This window comes from Bradysia coprophila, unplaced genomic scaffold (genome assembly GCF_014529535.1).
Source record: "Bradysia coprophila strain Holo2 unplaced genomic scaffold, BU_Bcop_v1 contig_476, whole genome shotgun sequence".
NCBI classification, from domain to species: domain Eukaryota; kingdom Metazoa; phylum Arthropoda; class Insecta; order Diptera; family Sciaridae; genus Bradysia; species Bradysia coprophila.
Window position 1 is genome coordinate 1,631,046 of NW_023503727.1, and position 7,236 is coordinate 1,638,281.

Here is a 7,236-nt window from a genome sequence, read left to right on the forward strand (position 1 = left end):
CATGGTCGTAGTACAAATATCCCAACAAAAATCTCTTCGAGAAAAGTGTGACGCAGTCTTTGAAGTACAATTTCTAAAATGAATGATATCGCTAGAGTTGACGCTTTCAGCTTCGTTACGCAAAAATTAAATTTTACAATCAATTTTAGTTCAAACAAGCTGGCTTAGTTTTTCTCATCATCTGTCAAATAATTTTTACCGAAAAAAATTTGACTGGAAACAACCAAAATTTTACCAAAAAAATCTGCGTCGCATGTGGCAGATAAATTTTCTTGCTGGTCTGTTCCTGAACATTTGCCACTTTGCGACGCAGATTTTTTTGGTAAAATTTTGGTGGTTTCCAGTCAAATTTTTTTTTGTAAAAATTATTTGGCAGATGATGAGAAAAACTAAGCCAGCTTGTTTGAACTAAAATTGGGTGTAAAATTTAATTTTTGCGTAACGAAGCTGAAAGCGTCAACTCTAGCGATATCATTCATTTTAGAAATTGTACTTCAAAGACTGCGTCACACTTTTCTCGAAGAGATTTTTGTTGGGATATCAGTCGTTTTAGAAGTTTTAGAACACTGCTTTTTATAACAGTTTATAACAGAAATTCGGAAATTTGGCGAAATTTGAAAATTTGACGAAATTCGAAAATTTGACGAAAATCGAAAATTTGACGAAATTCGAAAATTTGACGAAATTCGAAAATTTGACGAAATTCGAAAATTTGACGAAATTCGAAAATTTGACAAAATTCGAAAATTTGACGAAAATCGAAAATTTGACGAAAATCGAAAATTTGACGAAAGTAATTCTCTATCTGCCACCATTCTAAAAATTTCTCTAAAACCCCAATTGACCCACCCATTTCCAACTTTCGACACTTTTCACATATGCCTCTCTGTTCTACTCGTAAAACTCTGAGACTTTGCCGAAGAAAGTAACTCTCTATCTCTCATAACCCAAAAAAATATTAGTCCTTTCATCCTACGCTCGAGTAGCTCAAAATTTGGTCACTCTAATCACTCTAGCTCAAACGAATCTGCCCCGATTTTTTTAATTATTTTTTTGTTCGAATCGTGTTACGAATACCTTTGATGGGTCGCACGCCTCTGTAGGTTTCAATACAGCTAAGCTACAGCCGAAAACGCGTTCCCGACCCTCGAAAACCACACTCAGAAACCACTTCGAGGCCAATAAAACAAAATTCTGGTTTTTCCTGGGGTCATGGCGTATCACATTTTCATTTTTATGCCCACCCTGAGGTTCCTGCAAAATTTCATGGAGATTGGCTGACTAGTTTCCGAGATCGACCGTCGATAGATAGACAGATAGAAACATACAGAGTAAGTTGAAAGATTTTGATTGTTTGGAAAACGTTAATTTGGTGCATTTTCTATCAAAATGACCAACTTCAAAACGATGTATCTCCGGCAATTTTAAAGTTACATAGTCGAGTGATAGCTCGTTTTGCTCGTATTTGAAGTGCGAATAAGATAGAATAGGATTTGTGGTGATACAGGCCAAAGGAAAGAAACTTAAGTTCTCGCCTATACATAGTTGCCGCGTCTCAAACAAATTTCTTCGTTCTTTTTTTGGAAGTTAGACTGCGTCAAGTCCTCCGCTATCGCTCCGGACATGATATCGAGGACATTATATCGCCAATATCGAACGTAAGTTGGGAGGGGAGTCACGACTTATAGCTCACAGTGATAATTTACAATAAAAATGTGTTCGTCACTTGCCATTCATACTTAATTGTTTAATCGATGGTAATGTATTGGGTGAGAAGACTCCGTGTTATTAACTCAATAGAGGTCTGTCATTGGACAGGAATGATTTTGTATTAAAAAAAAATGTTTTTTTTAGAAATGCTCACCATCAAGTTTTTCGAAATATTATTTACCACAATGCACAATTGAATGTGGTATCCAGTTCGGTATGAACTCAGTCTGTACATAAAATTCGAAAATAAATATTTCGAATGGAAAGTAAGAGCTGTAGAGTATGTTATAATCCTGCTACCTCACTTAAGTGTAGCGCTATTGTACACGGAAAATTGATTTTCATTCATATGACGATTTAAAACTAAAAATAGTGACACCGAGCAGCGGCTGTTTTTGAGGAAAATAACAAATTTATATTTTAAAACAGTTCAGTCTATTCAAACAGATTGTGAGAATTAATTCCTGACACCGAAGTTCAAATTACCAATGAAAGGAGATTTGTAAAAAAAAAATTGTTTTTGTTTTCTCTTCTTTTCATTTAATTTATCGTCTGCCTCATTCCAATTTCCGATTGAAATGTATGGCATCAAAACGATATTGTTTTCAATTAAAGGCACAACAAATTAAATAAAACAGAAATTCCATTCTTGATTACAGTGATACGTCCAGAAGCATTCAAGGGTAATTAAGAAAAAAAATATAAATAAAAGTAAACGAGGTCGCGAACTTGTTAACATTCAACAACAGCATAACAATGAGATTTTTGCTACACGATATACTTAAAGATCATTATACATTATACATAGTCCACTTCACCGAAAGGGTGGTTTACAGGCATTATAATGACCCTTTATCCCTTAAAGCGCCACAATATCATTATATGCATTGTAACACGTCGTCGTATTTTTCTTTTGTTTTTTTTTTTGGTACACACACCAGAACCATTAATCAATAGCATCACTCAACAAAACTATAACTTAACTTATGGATTCATTCATACAACAACAACGACCACATTTTAAGTAGAATGAAGAGAACAAGTATAAGACAAAAAATAAATAAATTCACATAAATTACCTTCGAGAAAAAAAAACGCGCGTATAAAATGCCTTATATTTTAATCCACCGTATTCGGCAGACAAACACTAACTGAATTCGATTCATAACAGTGTGTATAATGAAAGTATAACTTGGGAAATGAAATTAAAGTTTGTTTAGTTGTGATGGTTTTCGTTGCTTCGTTATGAGTGTGCACCATATACACATACGTTCGTGAGTGTTATTCTTTTTTTTTTGTGTGACGACGTGCAGGGTATCGGAATGAGAGACAGACGCTGGAAAATTTATGGTGCGTCGAAGAGCGTGAGAATTTCTCTCACGCGGATGATCATGTGGTGCGTATACGAAAATGGATGTTTTTGGCTTTTCGTGAGGATGTGATTGTGGGTGAGTCATAACTTAACTCACTTGGAGAAACCTGTGCAGATTACATAAATTTACACAATCTACACACGAATATTTTTGCGCCTAAATGTAGGCTACAAATTTGCAAAAAGTCCATTCCGTCCATTGCTTTAAGAGGCACCGGTACTTTGCCGAAAAGCATACATTAGAGCGATTTTTAAATACTGGATTTTAGTTTACTTTTGATGATATCTTTCCACCAGAATCCTTTTTCAAAAATGTACGACCGCAATTCAACAGATTCCTGGTCCAGATTGCGGTCGTACATTTTTCAAAAAGGAATCTGGTGGAAAGATATTAACAAAAATGAAATACGAAACGCGCAAATGTAGGCAACAATTTTAGCTAAGTGCTTAGAAAAGTGAGCAGTCTATGATAATTTCGTGAAACTGCTCACTTTTCTCAGAGCAAGTCAAACGACTACAACCGAATGTATTTTCTGTTAAAAGCTAACACATTCGTGGTCGGAATTGCGGTTGTACATTTTTTAAAAAGGATTCTGATGCAAAAATATCATCAAACATAGCTAACGCTATTCGTATCAAAAGCCTTTAATGTGAAACTCTTCATTTCTCTTACTTCATTTTCTTCTCTCCTTTTAAATCACTTACATTATCCACTCTTTGCTTTGTTATCATATACAATTAAATTGCCGGAGGCAATATAGACAGCCCCGTACGAAGTCAAATTTCATAAATTCCTATTTAAACAGCTATATACCGCTATATTTACCTATATTTCACTGTAAATAAACATTTCACAGAGGAATATGCTATTATATAGCTCTATATGCCTGTATATAGCTCAATATAGCTGTATATAGGTATATATAGATGTCCATATATGGAATCCCTGAAACCCCTCACACTTAACCAGGGCCTACTTTTTAGAAACTTTTAGAGAAAATCGAGAAATTCAAGAAACTTTGAGAAATTCAAGAAACTTCGAGAAATTCAAGAAATTTCGAGAAATTCAAGAAATTTCAAGAAACTAATTTCTCGAGTTTCTTGAAGTTTCTCGAATTTCTCGAATTCGAGAAATTTTAAGAAATTCGAGAAAATTCGAGAAATTTCAATAAATTCAGGAAATTAGTTTCTAAAAAGTAGGCCCTGCTTAACACATTATTTCCATGTTAACAGAAACTCTCTAAGCATCATTTTTCCCACTTTATATCACTTTTAATAAAATCCAATATGGCCGCCGGCAGCCATTTTGTTAGGAAACCGAAAATAGTACCGACGCTTTACATTCGTTAATACCTTTCAAACAAAAAAAAAATTCATGAAATTCGGTCAAAATTTACTCGAGATATTGTCAAAATACACCACGTTCACTGTACTTCCGAGTAGCCAGATAAGAGCTCACTCCAAGAGACCTAGCTCACGCTCCGCAGAACATAATTTCAAAAACTTTTTTTTCCCTGATTGGTACGGTCAATACCTATCTAATAAAGCTAAAACAGACGAAATATGTTCAAATGTGGCCGACCTACAAGCAAAAACTGCTTGCCGCCCTGTGCCTGTTTCACACCAAGGGGTCTAACTCACGAGTCGGTCATCCGATTTCCATAAACTTTTTTGTCGATCGGTATTGTAAATACCTTTTATTTGACGTATCAGTTACAAGTGTAACGTTTGAATGTCCGGAGATATCTTCGAAAAACCGTAAAGCACTTATTGGGCCACAGCTCGGGAGGGGTCGATCCAAAATCACTCATCTTTGAACTTAGCCTGTCTTTTGACATTACCAAACGGGGAAAAAAAGAATTTTCAAAATCGGATGCGTTTTACTCAAGTTATCGTGCAGACAGACAGACGGACAGACGGACGGACGGACGGACAGACGGACGGACGGACGGACAGACGGACATTTTTTTTCTTGCTGATTTGGCATCTCTGGACAACCACAATAGGTTTCCCCTTACTCAGGGAGTCCAATTCGACGTGTTACAAACGTATGCGTAAACCTATAAGACCCCAGTACTTCGTACGGGTCTAAAAATTAAATATGTTGCACACAAATATAGGCTACAATTCTAGCTAAGTACCGGTGCCTCTTAAGAAACACCGAAGCTTAGCTGAAATTGTAGACTACATTTCTTCGTTTCGTATTCTATTTTTAATGATACCCGTGGCTTTGGTGCTAGGACTCTCGACTCATAATCGAGAGGTCCCATGTTCAAATTATTTTTGTGACGTTCCGAGCATCAATTTAACTTGTCGCATACGGCTATTCATCTGTTATCGATAACGACGATAAAAATAATGGCAACCTCTGGGTAATATCGTCCTTTATGTAGAAAAATGCATGTTAAAAAAATTGAAGAACAAGATTTGAAATCAACCGTTTAAAAATACTTTGATCTATATGGAAGTAATAGACCCGGTAATAATACTGGTCATATGCTTGCCGTCCAGGATTGTTATTGGATAATAGCACTGCTAGAACTGCTGTTGGTCTTCGACGTCTTCGATTCCAAACATAATGCAGCCACCTGGTATCTCAAGTGATGATGGTAAAAAACCTGATGGAGTGACTTTGATACCATGGAGCCATGGAAGGTCATTGTTGTGGGATGTAACTGTTAGTGATACAATGGCTGCATCGTATATTAACGACTCATCAAAGAAAGCACGCTCAATTGCTGACATATCATTATATGAAATTAAAGCAAAATTATTTATTCATCCCGCTTGCTTTCGAGACTTTAGACAAATATTTATTATCTTTACTCAAAGCCAACACATTTTGACATAAGGCCATGGTCCCACTTTTTCCAGAAAGGACACGGATATGAAGAATCTTCATTGAAGATCATCGAAAATATATCATTTTTTCGCACAAATTTAGGCTACAATTTAGCTTTATGTCGATTTGTCTCAACCGGAATCCATTTTCGACCGCAAAAACGTCCACTAGTCCATGTTTGACTAGTTCTGAGAAAATTTCGGCGAGTTTTCGCCCTCAAGAGTTGTTATGGTGGTTTTGTTAATACATCAACATATGCTGGGTTTTCCTTTTTCCAGTACGTTTTTGTGGTTTTCTCTGATCGCCTGACCACCTAACCACGATTAATTTTTTATGTGTTGCATGCCATTTGGATTTTAGTTAAACCATTGAGTTAGAAGGAGAGGAATGCAGATGAATGTATTTTTGTATTGGAATTCATTATCAAGATGTGTTCGAAATTATAAATGTCGTAAATGCACGAAAGATTTTCAATGAGCAAGCCACTTTTTGAGCGGGTGTCGTATGCAGAACATTTTACCTTATTTGGACCGTGGTTAGATAAATTCTTTTTTAAGTGTTGTTGTTAAGTGTTGACACACGCGACACTACGGGTGAAAATAAAAGTCACGAAAGTTCCAAAAACGCATTACCTGATTTCAACTGAGTATACTTTACAGATTGGAAAAAAATCTTTTACTTCATTTGTTTTAGCATTCCTTTTTGCTATATAGGGCTACGCACGTCAATCAGAGGTCATTATTAACTTTTATTTTCATTGGTGATAACAGATGCTACCATCCATGAAATGTCTTGTCTTGATAGAAAATTCCGAATGAACCATTTCTGAACAAATGTAAGAGTCTGACAGTGTTCTTTATCAAGTGAGCTTTCTTTCATCTTCGTATATTCGAGTGTTCTACTAATGAAAGATCCATCCTTTTCCCGGATTATTTATTCAGTACGACTAACTCTCCCCTTCTGCTGAAATAGGAAGTAATTTATGGACTAATATCAAAGTTGTGACTATGCTAGGATTTAACAATTATTAAGAAGGTGGGCTGACACTCAAGGGAAACTTCGGTATATAATTGTCCCAAAAGAATTTACTTTCTGTGCCATGTGTTTTGTTCCAATATTCTATCCATTCTCGTTGGTGGTAACAATGTATAATATATCCCAAATGTATTTGTTTTTGTTGTCAAGAAATTCGCTGCAATACAGTCCATTAATCGCAATTTAAATTTCCAAATTAAAATCCTAGATAAGGATCATAAACTTTTCATATACGTCTTCTGTAGCATTCCGGTATATTATGGTACCGTTCATAAAG

General features: G+C 35.6%; 1 protein-coding gene across 1 annotated transcript in view; it reads right to left on the reverse strand.

The window, feature by feature from the left end:
• Positions 1-2,921, reverse strand: part of LOC119082655 (keratin, type I cytoskeletal 9-like) — a 31,747-nt gene extending 28,826 nt beyond the window's left edge. Inside the window, exon 1 of the mRNA XM_037192238.1 lies at positions 2,790-2,921. The gene's annotated coding sequence lies outside the window, so the exon portion shown is untranslated. The remainder of the gene's footprint in view (positions 1-2,789) is intronic.
• Between the last annotated feature and the right edge of the window lie 4,315 nt (positions 2,922-7,236).